The sequence below is a fragment of the Topomyia yanbarensis genome, chromosome 1 (genome assembly GCF_030247195.1).
Source record: "Topomyia yanbarensis strain Yona2022 chromosome 1, ASM3024719v1, whole genome shotgun sequence".
In the NCBI taxonomy this organism is placed as follows: domain Eukaryota; kingdom Metazoa; phylum Arthropoda; class Insecta; order Diptera; family Culicidae; genus Topomyia; species Topomyia yanbarensis.
The window spans coordinates 72,739,106-72,756,750 of record NC_080670.1 but is presented as its reverse complement, the minus strand read 5'-3'; the positions used below and the strand labels follow the sequence as shown (position 1 = coordinate 72,756,750).

The window sequence follows — 17,645 nt, the reverse complement described above, 5'->3', positions numbered from 1 at the left end:
AAAATTCTAAAATTCTAAAATTCTAAAATTCTAAAATTCTAAAATTCTAAAATTCTAAAATTCTAAAATTCTAAAATTCTAAAATTCTAAAATTCTAAAATTCTAAAATTCTAAAATTCTAAAATTCTAAAATTCTAAAATTCTAAAATTCTAAAATTCTAAAATTCTAAAATTCTAAAATTCTAAAATTCTAAAATTCTAAAATTCTAAAGTTCTAAAGTTCTAAAGTTCTAAAATTCTAAAATTCTAAAATTCTAAAATTCTAAAATTCTAGAATTCTAAAATTCTAAAATTCTAAAATTCTAAAATTCTAAAATTCTAAAATTCTAAAATTCTAAAATTCTAAAATTCTAAAATTCTAAAATTCTAAAATTCTAAAATTCTAAAATTCTAAAATTCTAAAATTCTAAAATTCTAAAATTCTAAAATTCTAAAATTCTAAAATTCTAAAATTCTAAAATTCTAAAATTCTAAAATTCTAAAATTCTAAAATTCTAAAATTCTAAAATTCTAAAATTCTAAAATTCTAAAATTCTAAAATTCTAAAATTCTAAAATTCTAAAATTCTAAAATTCTAAAATTCTAAAATTCTAAAATTCTAAAATTCTAAAATTCTAAAATTCTAAAATTCTAAAATTCTAAAATTCTAAAATTCTAAAATTCTAAAATTCTAAAATTCTAAAATCCTAAAATTCTAAAATTCTAAAATTCTAAAATTCTAAAATTCTAAAATTCTAAAATTCTAAAATTCTAAAATTCTAAAATTCTAAAATTCTAAAATTCTAAGATTCTAAATTTCTAAATTGCTAAAATTCTAAATTTCTAAAATTCTAAAATTCTAAAATTCTAATATTCTAAAATTCTAAAATTCTAAAATTCTAAAATTCTAAAATTCTAAAATTCTAAAATTCTAAAATTCTAAAATTCTAAAATTCTAAAATTCTAAAATTCTAAAATTCTGAAATTCTGAAATTCTGAAATTCTGAAATTCTGAAATTCTAAAATTCTAAAATTCTAAAATTCTAAAATTCTAAAATTCTAAAATTCTAAAATTCTAAAATTCTAAAATTCTAAAATTCTAAAATTCTAAAATTCTAAAATTCTAAAATTCTAAAATTCTAAAATTCTAAAATTCTAAAATTCTAAAATTCTAAAATTCTAAAATTCTAAAATTCTAAAATTCTAAAATTCTAAAATTCTAAAATTCTAAAATTCTAAAATTCTAAAATTCTAAAATTCTAAAATTCTAAAATTCTAAAATTCTAAAATTCTAAAATTCTAAAATTCTAAAATTCTAAAATTCTAAAATTCTAAAATTCTAAAATTCTAAAATTCTAAAATTCTAAAATTCTAAAATTCTAAAATTCTAAAATTCTAAAATTCTAAAATTCTAAAATTCTAAAATTCTAAAATTCTAAAATTCTAAAATTCTAAAATTCTAAAATTCTAAAATTCTAAAATTCTAAAATTCTAAAATTCTAAAATTCTAAAATTCTAAAATTCTAAAATTCTAAAATTCTAAAATTCTAAAATTCTAAAATTCTAAAATTCTAAAATTCTAAAATTCTAAAATTCTAAAATTCTAAAATTCTAAAATTCTAAAATTCTAAAATTCTAAAATTTTAAAATTTTAAAATTCTAAAATTCTAAAATTTCAAAATTCTAAGATTCTAAATTTCTAAAATTCTAAAATTCTAAGATTCTAAGATTCTAAGATTCTAAGATTCTAAGATTCTAATATTCTAAAATTCTAAAATTCTAAAATTCTAAAATTCTAAAATTCTAAAATTCTAAAATTCTAAAATTCTAAAATTCTAAAATTCTAAAATTCTAAAATTCTAAAATTCTAAAATTCTAAAATTCTAAAATTCTAAAATTCTAAAATTCTAAAATTCTAAAATTCTAAAATTCTAAAATTCTAAAATTCTAAAATTTTAAAATTCTAAAATTCTAAAATTCTAAAATTCTAAAATTCTAAAATTCTAAAATTCTAAAATTCTAAAATTCTAAAATTCTAAAATTCTAAAATTCTAAAATTCTAAAATTCTAAAATTCTAAAATTCTAAAATTCTAAAATTCTAAAATTCTAAAATTCTAAAATTCTAAAATTCTAAAATTCTAAAATTCTAAAATTCTAAAATTCTAAAATTCTAAAATTCTAAAATTCTAAAATTCTAAAATTCTAAAATTCTAAAATTCTAAAATTCTAAAATTCTAAAATTCTAAAATTCTAAAATTCTAAAATTCTAAAATTCTAAAATTCTAAAATTCTAAAATTCTAAAATTCTAAAATTCTAAAATTCTAAAATTCTAAAATTCTAAAATTCTAAAATTCTAAAATTCTAAAATTCTAAAATTCTAAATTCTAAAATTCTAAAATTCTAAAATTCTAAAATTCTAAAATTCTAAAATTCTAAAATTCTAAAATTCTAAAATTCTAAAATTCTAAAATTTTAAAATTTTAAAATTTTAAAATTCTAAAATTCTAAAATTCTAAAATTCTAAAATTCTAAAATTCTAAAATTCTAAAATTCTAAAATTCTAAAATTCTAAAATTCTAAAATTCTAAAATTCTTAAATTCTAAAATTCTAAAATTCTAAAATTCTAAAATTCTAAAATTCTAAAATTCTAAAATTCTAAAATTCTAAAATTCTAAAATTCTAAAATTCTAAAATTCTAAAATTCTAAAATTCTAAAATTCTAAAATTCTAAAATTCTAAAATTCTAAAATTCTAAAATTCTAAAACTCTAAAATTCTAAAATTCTAAAATTCTAAAATTCTAAAATTCTAAAATTCTAAAATTCTAAAATTCTAAAATTCTAAAATTCTAAAATTCTAAAATTCTAAAATTCTAAAATTCTAAAATTCTAAAATTCTAAAATTCTAAAATTCTAAAATTCTAAAATTCTAAAATTCTAAAATTCTAAAATTCTAAAATTCTAAAATTCTAAAATTCTAAAATTCTAAAATTCTAAAATTCTAAAATTCTAAAATTCTAAAATTCTAAAATTCTAAAATTCTAAAATTCTAAAATTCTAAAATTCTAAAATTCTAAAAATTCTAAAATTCTAAAATTCTAAAATTCTAAAATTCTAAAATTCTAAAATTCTAAAATTCTAAAATTCTAAAATTCTAAAATTCTAAAATTCTAAAATTCTAAAATTCTAAAATTCTAAAATTCTAAAATTCTAAAATTCTAAAATTCTAAAATTCTAAAATTCTAAAATTCTAAAATTCTAAAATTCTAAAATTCTAAAATTCTAAAATTCTAAAATTCTAAAATTCTAAAATTCTAAAATTCTAAAATTCTAAAATTCTAAAATTCTAAAATTCTAAAATTCTAAAATTCTAAAATTCTAAAATTCTAAAATTCTAAAATTCTAAAATTCTAAAATTCTAAAATTCTAAAATTCTAAAATTCTAAAATTCTAAAATTCTAAAATTCTAAAATTCTAAAATTCTAAAATTCTAAAATTCTAAAATTCTAAAATTCTAAAATTCTAAAATTCTAAAATTCTAAAATTCTAAAATTCTAAAATTCTAAATTCTAAAATTCTAAAATTCTAAAATTCTAAAATTCTAAAATTCTAAAATTCTAAAATTCTAAAATTCTAAAATTCTAAATTCTAAAATTCTAAAATTCTAAAATTCTAAAATTCTAAAATTCTAAAATTCTAAAATTCTAAAATTCTAAAATTCTAAAATTCTAAAATTCTAAAATTCTAAAATTCTAAAATTCTAAAATTCTAAAATTCTAAAATTCTAAAATTCTAAAATTCTAAAATTCTAAAATTCTAAAATTCTAAAATTCTAAAATTCTAAAATTCTAAAATTCTAAAATTCTAAAATTCTAAAATTCTAAAATTCTAAAATTCTAAAATTCTAAAATTCTAAATTCTAAAATTCTAAAATTCTAAAATTCTAAAATTCTAAAATTCTAAAATTCTAAAATTCTAAAATTCTAAAATTCTAAAATTCTAAAATTCTAAAATTCTAAAATTCTAAAATTCTAAAATTCTAAAATTCTAAAATTCTAAAATTCTAAAATTCTAAAATTCTAAAATTCTAAAATTCTAAAATTCTAAAATTCTAAAATTCTAAAATAATTCTAAAATTTCAAAATTTTGATATTCTATAATTCTGAAATTTTAGAAGTTTGGCTGTGCGCTGTCCCCTATAACTCGCCTCCATGGGTTTCTCAAAAGTCGTGTTTTGCAACTGGTTCACAATATATTTCAGAGGCGAACTGATCAATCGTTTAGAATTGGAAAATATCAGAAGCCATTTCGCCAAATTTTTGGATTTTGGAAATACCGTGTGTCAGGCGATAGCCAAGATAAATTCTTTTTGAATTTCCTGTTTCAGATGAATTTCATGACCGAAATCCTGCCAACATTTGAACTTACATTTTTGAGAGGAGTGCACTCAAGGTCAAACATAGGGCAAACAAAGGTCAAACAACATCGAACAAATCACAAAAAATCATGTTAAAAGTTCGATGAACTATTTGGTGCTTAAACCGTTTTATCCAACCGAGCAACATACCAGTTCTTGTATTGCTATATTTAAACTCAGTAACAATCCTTGACCTGGGTAGTGGTAAAACTAACAGGTTACCGTGCGATTAATTAATAAATTACAAATTACTGTATCGACTCGAAAATTCTAATCCCATTCGCATTAATGTTTCTCTTACAATCTATCCTCAGAAGTATTAAAAACGCGCAGAGGATTCCTTAAAGGAGTGGCCCTATTTTACAGCCACGTAACATAAGTGACTAGAAGGAAATTTTGTACTAGTAATTGGGTGCCGTGAATGAGAATAAGACTCAGACTTAAGTACAAACAGAATGTCAACGCTGTCGAAATCGAAGGTCAACGGGTAATGGTTTACTCGTTGATTTACTTTGGTTGGTTTCTAAAATTCTAAAATTCTAAAATTCTAAAATTCTAAAATTCTAAAATTCTAAAATTCTAAAATTCTAAAATTCTAAAATTCTAAAATTCTAAAATTCTAAAATTCTAAAATTCTAAAATTCTAAAATTCTAAAATTCTAAAATTCTAAAATTCTAAAATTCTAAGATTCTAAATTTCTAAATTGCTAAAATTCTAAATTTCTAAAATTCTAAAATTCTAAAATTCTAAAATTCTAAAATTCTAAAATTCTAAAATTCTAAAATTCTAAAATTCTAAAATTCTAAAATTCTAAAATTCTAAAATTCTAAAATTCTAAAATTCTAAAATTCTAAAATTCTAAAATTCTAAAATTCTAAAATTCTAAAATTCTAAAATTCTAAAATTCTAAAATTCTAAAATTCTAAAATTCTAAAATTCTAAAATTCTAAAATTCTAAAATTCTAAAATTCTAAAATTCTAAAATTCTAAAATTCTAAAATTCTAAAATTCTAAAATTCTAAAATTCTAAAATTCTAAAATTCTAAAATTCTAAAATTCTAAAATTCTAAAATTCTAAAATTCTAAAATTCTAAAATTCTAAAATTCTAAAATTCTAAAATTCTAAAATTCTAAAATTCTAAAATTCTAAAATTCTAAAATTCTAAAATTCTAAAATTCTAAAATTCTAAAATTCTAAAATTCTAAAATTCTAAAATTCTAAAATTCTAAAATTCTAAAATTCTAAAATTCTAAAATTCTAAAATTCTAAAATTCTAAAATTCTAAAATTCTAAAATTCTAAAATTCTAAAATTCTAAAATTCTAAAATTCTAAAATTCTAAAATTCTAAAATTCTAAAATTCTAAAATTCTAAAATTCTAAAATTCTAAAATTCTAAAATTCTAAAATTCTAAAATTCTAAAATTCTAAAATTCTAAAATTCTAAAATTCTAAAATTCTAAAATTCTAAAATTCTAAAATTCTAAAATTCTAAAATTCTAAAATTCTAAAATTCTAAAATTCTAAAATTCTAAAATTCTAAAATTCTAAAATTCTAAAATTCTAAAATTCTAAAATTCTAAAATTCTAAAATTCTAAAATTCTAAAATTCTAAAATTCTAAAATTCTAAAATTCTAAAATTCTAAAATTCTAAAATTCTAAAATTCTAAAATTCTAAAATTCTAAAATTCTAAAATTCTAAAATTCTAAAATTCTAAAATTCTAAGATTCTAAAATTCTAAAATTCTAAGATTCTAAAATTCTAAAATTCTAAAATTCTAAAATTCTAAAATTCTAAGATTCTAAATTTCTAAATTGCTAAAATTCTAAATTTCTAAAATTCTAAAATTCTAAAATTCTAAAATTCTAAGATTCTAAAATTCTAAAATTCTAAAATTCTAAAATTCTAAAATTCTAAAATTCTAAAATTCTAAAATTCTAAAATTCTAAAATTCTAAAATTCTAAAATTCTAAAATTCTAAAATTCTAAAATTCTAAAATTCTAAAATTCTAAAATTCTGAAATTCTAAAATTCTAAAATTCTAAAATTCTAAAATTCTAAAATTCTAAAATTCTAAAATTCTAAAATTCTAAGATTCTAAGATTCTAAGATTCTAAGATTCTAAGATTCTAAAATTCTAATATTCTAAAATTCTAAAATTCTAAAATTCTAAAATTCTAAAATTTTAAAATTTTAAAATTCTAAAATTTTAAAATTCTAAAATTCTAAAATTCTAAAATTCTAAAATTCTGAAATTCTAAAATTCTAAAATTCTAAAATTCTAAAATTCTAAAATTCTAAAATTCTAAAATTCTAAAATTCTAAAATTCTAAAATTCTAAAATTCTAAAATTCTAAAATTCTAAAATTCTAAAATTCTAAAATTCTAAAATTCTAAAATTCTAAAATTCTAAAATTCTAAAATTCTAAAATTCTAAAATTCTAAAATTCTAAAATTCTAAAATTCTAAAATTCTAAAATTCTAAAATTCTAAAATTCTAAAATTCTAAAATTCTAAAATTCTAAAATTCTAAAATTCTAAAATTCTAAAATTCTAAAATTCTAAAATTCTAAAATTCTAAAATTCTAAAATTCTAAAATTCTAAAATTCTAAAATTCTAAAATTTTAAAATTCTAAAATTCTAAAATTCTAAAATTCTAAAATTCTAAAATTCTAAAATTCTAAAATTCTAAAATTCTAAAATTCTAAAATTCTAAAATTCTAAAATTCTAAAATTCTAAAATTCTAAAATTCTAAAATTCTAAAATTCTAAAATTCTAAAATTCTAAAATTCTAAAATTCTAAAATTCTAAAATTCTAAAATTCTAAAATTCTAAAATTCTAAAATTCTAAAATTCTAAAATTCTAAAATTCTAAAATTCTAAAATTCTAAAATTCTAAAATTCTAAAATTCTAAAATTCTAAAATTCTAAAATTCTAAAATTCTAAAATTCTAAAATTCTAAAATTCTAAAATTCTAAAATTCTAAAATTCTAAAACTCTAAAATTCTAAAATTCTAAAATTCTAAAATTCTAAAATTCTAAAATTCTAAAATTCTAAAATTCTAAAATTCTAAAATTCTAAAATTCTAAAATTCTAAAATTCTAAAATTCTAAAATTCTAAAATTCTAAAATTCTAAAATTCTAAAATTCTAAAATTCTAAAATTCTAAAATTCTAAAATTCTAAAATTCTAAAATTCTAAAATTCTAAAATTCTAAAATTCTGAAATTCTAAAATTCTAAAATTCTAAAATTCTAAAATTCTAAAATTCTAAAATTCTAAAATTCTAAAATTCTAAAATTCTAAAATTCTAAAATTCTAAAATTCTAAAATTCTAAAATTCTAAAATTCTAAAATTCTAAAATTCTAAAATTCTAAAATTCTAAAATTCTAAAATTCTAAAATTCTAAAATTCTAAAATTCTAAAATTCTAAAATTCTAAAATTCTAAAATTCTAAAATTCTAAAATTCTAAAATTCTAAAATTCTAAAATTCTAAAATTCTAAAATTCTAAAATTCTAAAATTCTAAAATTCTAAAATTCTAAAATTCTAAAATTCTAAAATTCTAAAATTCTAAAATTCTAAAATTCTAAAATTCTAAAATAATTCTAAAATTTCAAAATTTTGATATTCTATAATTCTGAAATTTTAGAAGTTTGGCTGTGCGCTGTCCCCTATAACTCGCCTCCATGGGTTTCTCAAAAGTCGTGTTTTGCAACTGGTTCACAATATATTTCAGAGGCGAACTGAGGAAAATATCAGAAGCCATTTCGCCAAATTTTTGGATTTTGGAAATACCGTGTGTCAGGCGATAGCCAAGATAAATTCTTTTTGAATTTCCTGTTTCAGATGAATTTCATGACCGAAATCCTGCCAACATTTGAACTTACATTTTTGAGAGGAGTGCACTCAAGGTCAAACATAGGGCAAACAAAGGTCAAACAACATCGAACAAATCACAAAAAATCATGTTAAAAGTTCGATGAACTATTTGGTGCTTAAACCGTTTTATCCAACCGAGCAACATACCAGTTCTTGTATTGCTATATTTAAACTCAGTAACAATCCTTGACCTGGGTAGTGGTAAAACTAACAGGTTACCGTGCGATTAATTAATAAATTACAAATTACTGTATCGACTCAAAAATTCTAATCCCATTCGCATTAATGTTTCTCTTACAATCTATCCTCAGAAGTATTAAAAACGCGCAGAGGATTCCTTAAAGGAGTGGCCCTATTTTACAGCCACGTAACATAAGTGACTAGAAGGAAATTTTGTACTAGTAATTGGGTGCCGTGAATGAGAATAAGACTCAGACTTAAGTACAAACAGAATGTCAACGCTGTCGAAATCGAAGGTCAACGGGTAATGGTTTACTCGTTGGTTTACTTTGGTTGGTTTCTAAAATTCTAAAATTCTAAAATTCTAAAATTCTAAAATTCTAAAATTCTAAAATTCTAAAATTCTAAAATTCTAAAATTCTAAAATTCTAAAATTCTAAAATTCTAAATTTCTAAATTGCTAAAATTCTAAATTTCTAAGATTCTAAAATTCTAAAATTCTAAAATTCTAAAATTCTAAAATTCTAAAATTCTAAAATTCTAAAATTCTAAAATTCTAAAATTCTAAAATTCTAAAATTCTAAAATTCTAAAATTCTAAAATTCTAAAATTCTAAAATTCTAAAATTCTAAAATTCTAAAATTCTAAAATTCTAAAATTCTAAAATTCTAAAATTCTAAAATTCTAAAATTCTAAAATTCTAAAATTCTAAAATTCTAAAATAATTCTAAAATTTCAAAATTTTGATATTCTATAATTCTGAAATTTTAGAAGTTTGGCTGTGCGCTGTCCCCTATAACTCGCCTCCATGGGTTTCTCAAAAGTCGTGTTTTGCAACTGGTTCACAATATATTTCAGAGGCGAACTGATCAATCGTTTAGAATTGGAAAATATCAGAAGCCATTTCGCCAAATTTTTGGATTTTGGAAATACCGTGTGTCAGGCGATAGCCAAGATAAATTCTTTATGAATTTCCTGTTTCAGATGAATTTCATGACCGAAATCCTGCCAACATTTGAACTTACATTTTTGAGAGGAGTGCACTCAAGGTCAAACATAGGGCAAACAAAGGTCAAACAACATCGAACAAATCACAAAAAATCATGTTAAAAGTTCGATGAACTATTTGGTGCTTAAACCGTTTTATCCAACCGAGCAACATACCAGTTCTTGTATTGCTATATTTAAACTCAGTAACAATCCTTGACCTGGGTAGTGGTAAAACTAACAGGTTACCGTGCGATTAATTAATAAATTACAAATTACTGTATCGACTCAAAAATTCTAATCCCATTCGCATTAATGTTTCTCTTACAATCTATCCTCAGAAGTATTAAAAACGCGCAGAGGATTCCTTAAAGGAGTGGCCCTATTTTACAGCCACGTAACATAAGTGACTAGAAGGAAATTTTGTACTAGTAATTGGGTGCCGTGAATGAGAATAAGACTCAGACTTAAGTACAAACAGAATGTCAACGCTGTCGAAATCGAAGGTCAACGGGTAATGGTTTACTCGTTGATTTACTTTGGTTGGTTTCTAAAATTCTAAAATTCTAAAATTCTAAAATTCTAAAATTCTAAAATTCTAAAATTCTAAAATTCTAAAATTCTAAAATTCTAAAATTCTAAAATTCTAAAATTCTAAAATTCTAAAATTCTAAAATTCTAAAATTCTAAAATTCTAAAATTCTAAAATTCTAAAATTCTAAAATTCTAAAATTCTAAAATTCTAAAATTCTAAAATTCTAAAATTCTAAAATTCTAAAATTCTAAAATTCTAAAATTCTAAAATTCTAAAATTCTAAAATTCTAAAATTCTAAGATTCTAAATTTCTAAATTGCTAAAATTCTAAATTTCTAAAATTCTAAAATTCTAAAATTCTAAAATTCTAAAATTCTAAAATTCTAAAATTCTAAAATTCTAAAATTCTAAAATTCTAAAATTCTAAAATTCTAAAATTCTAAAATTCTAAAATTCTAAAATTCTAAAATTCTAAAATTCTAAAATTCTAAAATTCTAAAATTCTAAAATTCTAAAATTCTAAAATTCTAAAATTCTAAAATTCTAAAATTCTAAAATTCTAAAATTCTAAAATTCTAAAATTCTAAAATTCTAAAATTCTAAAATTCTAAAATTCTAAAATTCTAAAATTCTAAAATTCTAAAATTCTAAAATTCTAAAATTCTAAAATTCTAAAATTCTAAAATTCTAAAATTCTAAAATTCTAAAATTCTAAAATTCTAAAATTCTAAAATTCTAAAATTCTAAAATTCTAAAATTCTAAAATTCTAAAATTCTAAAATTCTAAAATTCTAAAATTCTAAAATTCTAAAATTCTAAAATTCTAAAATTCTGAAATTCTGAAATTCTGAAATTCTGAAATTCTGAAATTCTAAAATTCTAAAATTCTAAAATTCTAAAATTCTAAAATTCTAAAATTCTAAAATTCTAAAATTCTAAAATTCTAAAATTCTAAAATTCTAAAATTTTAAAATTTTAAAATTCTAAAATTCTAAAATTTCAAAATTCTAAGATTCTAAATTTCTAAAATTCTAAAATTCTAAAATTCTAAGATTCTAAGATTCTAAAATTATAATATTCTAAAATTCTAAAATTCTAAAATTCTAAAATTTTAAAATTTTAAAATTCTAAAATTCTAAAATTCTAAAATTTTAAAATTTTAAAATTCTAAAATTCTAAAATTCTAAAATTCTAAAATTCTAAAATTCTAAAATTCTAAAATTCTAAAATTCTTAAATTCTAAAATTCTAAAATTCTAAAATTCTAAAATTCTAAAATTCTAAAATTCTAAAATTCTAAAATTCTAAAACTCTAAAATTCTAAAATTCTAAAATTCTAAAATTCTAAAATTCTAAAATTCTAAAATTCTAAAATTCTAAAATTCTAAAATTCTAAAATTCTAAAATTCTAAAATTCTAAAATTCTAAAATTCTAAAATTCTAAAATTCTAAAATTCTAAAATTCTAAAATTCTAAAATTCTAAAATTCTAAAATTCTAAAATTCTAAAATTCTAAAATTCTAAAATTCTAAAATTCTAAAATTCTAAAATTCTAAAATTCTAAAATTCTAAAATTCTAAAATTCTAAAATTCTAAAATTCTAAAATTCTAAAATTCTAAAATTCTAAAATTCTAAAATTCTAAAATTCTAAAATTCTAAAATTCTAAAATTCTAAAATTCTAAAATTCTAAAATTCTAAAATTCTAAAATTCTAAAATTCTAAAATTCTAAAATTCTAAAATTCTAAAATTCTAAAATTCTAAAATTCTAAAATTCTAAAATTCTAAAATTCTAAAATTCTAAAATTCTAAAATTCTAAAATTCTAAAATTCTAAAATTCTAAAATTCTAAAATTCTAAAATTCTAAAATTCTAAAATTCTAAAATTCTAAAATTCTAAAATTCTAAAATTCTAAAATTCTAAAATTCTAAAATTCTAAAATTCTAAAATTCTAAAATTCTAAAATTCTAAAATTCTAAAATTCTAAAATTCTAAAATTCTAAAATTCTAAAATTCTAAAATTCTAAAATTCTAAAATTCTAAAATTCTAAAATTCTAAAATTCTAAAATTCTAAAATTCTAAAATTCTAAAATTCTAAAATTCTAAAATTCTAAAATTCTAAAATTCTAAAATTCTAAAATTCTAAAATTCTAAAATTCTAAAATTCTAAAATTCTAAAATTCTAAAATTCTAAAATTCTAAAATAATTCTAAAATTTCAAAATTTTGATATTCTATAATTCTGAAATTTTAGAAGTTTGGCTGTGCGCTGTCCCCTATAACTCGCCTCCATGGGTTTCTCAAAAGTCGTGTTTTGCAACTGGTTCACAATATATTTCAGAGGCGAACTGATCAATCGTTTAGAATTGGAAAATATCAGAAGCCATTTCGCCAAATTTTTGGATTTTGGAAATACCGTGTGTCAGGCGATAGCCAAGATAAATTCTTTTTGAATTTCCTGTTTCAGATGAATTTCATGACCGAAATCCTGCCAACATTTGAACTTACATTTTTGAGAGGAGTGCACTCAAGGTCAAACATAGGGCAAACAAAGGTCAAACAACATCGAACAAATCACAAAAAATCATGTTAAAAGTTCGATGAACTATTTGGTGCTTAAACCGTTTTATCCAACCGAGCAACATACCAGTTCTTGTATTGCTATATTTAAACTCAGTAACAATCCTTGACCTGGGTAGTGGTAAAACTAACAGGTTACCGTGCGATTAATTAATAAATTACAAATTACTGTATCGACTCAAAAATTCTAATCCCATTCGCATTAATGTTTCTCTTACAATCTATCCTCAGAAGTATTAAAAACGCGCAGAGGATTCCTTAAAGGAGTGGCCCTATTTTACAGCCACGTAACATAAGTGACTAGAAGGAAATTTTGTACTAGTAATTGGGTGCCGTGAATGAGAATAAGACTCAGACTTAAGTACAAACAGAATGTCAACGCTGTCGAAATCGAAGGTCAACGGGTAATGGTTTACTCGTTGGTTTACTTTTGGTACTTCTTCCCTTGTAAGCGGAAAACATTTTTTCTTTTAAAAAATATGCTAGTTTAGTGTTGTAGATTCTTGAAAAAGAGGCGGAAAGCAAAAATTTTAATAATTCATTAAGTTTAAGAATAAGTTGTACCTACTAACCTTGCTCATATGGTTATTATGCTCACGAAAGTAAGGCTTTTGGCGAAGCTAGCTTAATGCGGCTATGCCGCATAGCCGAGTTCAAGGATCCGAAGCGGTGCAAAGCCGCTGTCAATGAATACTATCCTATTGTTACTAAATAAGACATTGTAAATGCCTCAAACTAATCCCTATGTTTGAGTATACCGGGCAAACGAGTGGATCACAGGTTTGCTTGCGGTTCCGATGACAAGTAGCAAGGCCACCTCGTCCGAACTTGGCTATGCGGTACAGCCGCATTAAGCTAGCTTCGCCAAAAGCCTAACTTTCGGAAGCACAATGACCACACGAGAAAGGTTGGCAGGTACAACTTATTTATAAACTTGTTAATGAATTATTAAAATTTTCACTTTCTGCTTCTTTTTTATTAATCTACAACACTAAACTAGCACATTCACGAAAGAAAAACATGTTTTCCACTTACAGGAGGAAGAGTATCTAAAGTAAACAATTACCCACTTTCCTTGCCGTTGATGCTGTGTTTGAACTTCTTTATAGGAACTGCATCCCGGTAAAACCAGTCAGAACCCTGAATGTATTCCAGCTCAAATGCAACAACTGTTTGAGTCGGAATCGGGAATCCATTCAGAATTCCGAACCTCTTCTGGAATGGGTTCGACTGGGAAGCAACTAATTTTGACGTTCCGCACCGATGACAGATCGTGTTAAAAGAAATTTACTTTTCCACACAAGGAACAATGCCGGTTTTAAGAGTTTCTGCCAGCTGAGTATCGAAGTCACGGCTCGCGTCCAATAAAAAAAATTCCTAAATTAATTTCTTAACTCTTACCCGTGCAGATCCATTGTCGCCGTTTTGCACAAATTTAGCCAGATTCGTCCGAACTAGCGTTTTCCGGAGCCGGATTCGCTGAAGAAACTGCTTCGGATAGAAAATCCGTATGGCCACTAATTCAACAATAAAATAAAAGTAAAACACTACTGTTTTCCAGGAATTTTTATCAATTTCCTGGCGGCACACAACAAGCACGTCTATTCGCGAACACGATTGAAGTTCAACTAAACGCAAACGGCAAATGAATGACAGAAATGCAAAAAAGCGAGAGCAACAATAGCTCGAATAGCATAAAAGCACACTCAACTCATTCATCTCTTTCGCTCTCACGGCCTAGGAATAGGAACGGCAAATGTAATCAACTGTGACAGAGCAGGATTGGCCCGCGGATTGGCGCACTGGGAGCCTTTGCGCAACTGTTCTTTATAAACTGTGGGAATTTAGTGCTTCCCACAGTCAAAAAGGGCCAGTTGCTGCCTAACGGGGGGCTATTTGCCAACTCGGATGCGCTAATTGCCCTTCAATTTGCCAGCAAATTGCTGGCAATTAGAGGGCTACTTCAAATGCAACATTTGGGCGATTTGCCGCCGTCATTTTTTTGCCGCCCAACCCGCCCTTAAATCGCCCACGGAACGCGCCATTTAATCGCCCCTAATTGCCTAATTTGAAAATTAAAAATAATACTTATTTTCGGATTCATTATCTACTTACATATACTTACCAGTATACTAGGTAATCACCACCAAATTATAGGAAGAATCAGTGGTGAAATTGGTATTGTACTCCAAAACTTACCACAATCTAACGTTCGTTAAGACTTTAGGTCAGATATCTTGTTCCAATATACTTACACACGATTCCACAATTTCCCACATTCTTTGGCTAAATGAAGTGCAGTAGACGAACAAAGTACTGGGAAAACACACCAATTGCTCAAAAAACAATTTCAAGCTTAAGCCATATATGAACCGCCATGTTTGAAAAACGCGAAAAACAACCAAGCCCAATTCAGCCGCCAGAAAATGTCTTTAAATCGCATTCGCAAATTGCATTTGTTCCGAGGGGCAATTAGCACAGGCGAGTTGAGTCAAACGTCAAACTTTTTAAATCGCCTGACCAAGGTGCTTAGAGTAATAAGGTGATTCGTCTTTGGCAGTAACTAGGTGAGGAGTGAGGTAAGCGTGCAGCAAGCTGCGGAGTAGAAAAATGACGGCGAACAACTTTGTTTACTTACTGAAATCCCAGCAAGCATGCATTGGGATGTAGTAAACAATGTTGTTAGCTGTCGTTTCTAGAACCAACATGGCTGATCGGCGATTTTGAGGATCGTATCACCTGAGAATAAAAGCTCTTTGCGCCTGACCATGTTCGTCCGCATTTTAACAGGGTTAACTTGACACTGGTTCCTGCTATTTGCTAATAGGTGGCTCCGCAAACGCAAAATGTTAAGCACTAAAAATTTTGGTGCTTGGAATTTAGTGAATAACTTTGATACAAACCTTGTATTTGACGTTCCCATTCCGAGCCATTAGAGTGAAAGAGCCCGGTCAAACCATTCGGAATTTGATTCGGAATCCTGAATGGAGTCAGTATGGATTCCAAATCAAATGCAACAACCGATTCTGAGTCGGAATCGGTTGTTGCATTTGATTTGGAATCTATAATGACTCCATTCAGAAATCCGAGCCGGTTCCGGAATGAGTTTAACTGGGAGAGTGCGTTTCTAGTAGAGCACTCTAGTTAGAGTGCGGCCAAGACGTGTTTGATGCTAGGATAGGATCCGCCAGCTCTGTCCCCTGTTTTTTGACCAATTCTGAACCAGCTCGTGATTGGACGAAAGTGACATTGGCAAACGTTCGGCTTGGAAACTAAAAGTACTAAAGGGCTGCTGTGATATAAAATGTAAAACGACGATTGTTTACTGTATTGTTTTTTGTTTTCCCGAGATACCGCTTTCTTTCCATAACGTCCGTCTGTAATTATGAAGTGCAAGGCATTTTCTGGCAGACGAATTCAAACATATTATCCAGAACTGAAGTTCTACAGGTTTCCGAGAGATCCAGTAGCGCGGTGTGCGGATTAATGCGGAAATGTCTCTTTTCGAAGTCCAACCGAGTAACTGACTATTTAGCCTAAGTTTGGAAATAATTTCAACTTCATGTAAAAATTGTCTTTGTTCCAGCGCCGAGTAAATTGGGAGTATTGTCTATCGCGAGATAATATAGCATTTCGTCGTCGTTTTTTAAACTAAATGCGAACAGAGAAGATTGATCCTGTGAATGAGGGTGCTCGACTCAGAAAACAACTTACAAAAATGAAGAGCATGGAAATATTTTTCGTAATGGCCAACAACAAATATAAATTATTTTGATTTGCTGTATTCCGATGGAAAACCCGTAATGATCATTTAAATGCGGATATAAAGACTAAATCATTGATTTTTCCCGGAGCGTGAAACTGATACATAATAAATTTTAATCAGAACAATTTAAGATTTGGACACGACTGTAACAAAACAAATATTCTGGCAACATTGGTCGAGTGGGGGTATGTCGTTTTCAGCAGGGATTAGCAAAATATAAGAAGAAGCCAGCTGGCGGATCCCAAAGAGAATAGTGAAAGAGACGAAGAGTGAAAATCAGTCAAAACGGCAACACTCCCTTTATGATGATTTCAACACTAGAATTTTGGCCGCTTCCACAGGCAGCACTTTAAATGACTCCTATTATATTTTGAAAAGAAACCGTATGTCGATCGTTGGATTTGTTTATCAAATGATGTGCATTTTGAAACAAAAAGATGAAATAATTCTAAAGCTTGTTTTTACTAATACATATACTCTAGAATGCACCTTAAAATCATGATTGAACTGAATTCTGACGAAAATTCAAATTTCTTTTTTGATAGATGTACAATACTTATCTCATCCAACTCAGGCATGAGCAATGTTTATTTACATTGCACGATTGGTCTGCTCAATAAGGTATTTTCGGCTTCACACTATTCGCCTCTTTCCCTATTCTCTTTGGCGGATCCTATCCTAGGTTTGATGTATCCAAACGAGCAGAAATCTGACGTATTTCTATTGTGAATACTAGAGCACTCTAGTTAGAGTGTGGCCAAGAGGCCATGACGTATCCAAATGAACATGAAATTTGACGTATTCACAATAGAAATACGTCAGATTTCTGCTCGTTTGGATACGTCAAACGCGTCTTGGCCGCACTCTAACTAGAGTGCTCTAGTGAATACGTCAAATTTCATGTTCGTTTGGATACGTCATGGCCTCTTGGCCACACTCTAACTAGAGTGCTCTAGTTTCTAGTTCTCGAACGATTCGCCTTCTCGCTCTTTCAATTTTTCGGATCAAAACCAGACTCATAATCCCAGTGAAATTTGTCGGGCCAAGTCGGCCTGACAATCGGGCTGATGATCAGGCCGATGAGGTCCGACGTAAGAGCTATACCGCGCTTTATATAAGAACTATATCGTGCTGTTTTGCGCCATCGAAATCGGACTATCGGGCTTCGAAGTTGTCAAATTCGTCAGGCGGCATAAGAGCTACGTAACTCCGATGTCAAGCTATGGAGAATCGGACACCGTCGTGCTCTCATTTTTTGGTACTCTTCTTCTTATTTTCTTATACTTCGGATTGGTTTTCTTTTTTTTATCAA

General features: G+C 24.4%; 1 long non-coding RNA gene across 5 annotated transcripts in view; it reads right to left on the bottom strand.

Annotated features, from left to right (window-relative positions):
• LOC131677922 (uncharacterized) overlaps window positions 1-14,200 on the bottom strand; it is a 25,729-nt gene extending 11,529 nt beyond the window's left edge. For all 5 annotated transcript variants that reach the window (XR_009303476.1, XR_009303474.1, XR_009303475.1 and 2 more), the window contains exon 1: window positions 13,969-14,200. This is a non-coding gene — a long non-coding RNA (uncharacterized LOC131677922). The remainder of the gene's footprint in view (window positions 1-13,968) is intronic.
• Window positions 14,201-17,645: the final 3,445 nt, after the last annotated feature.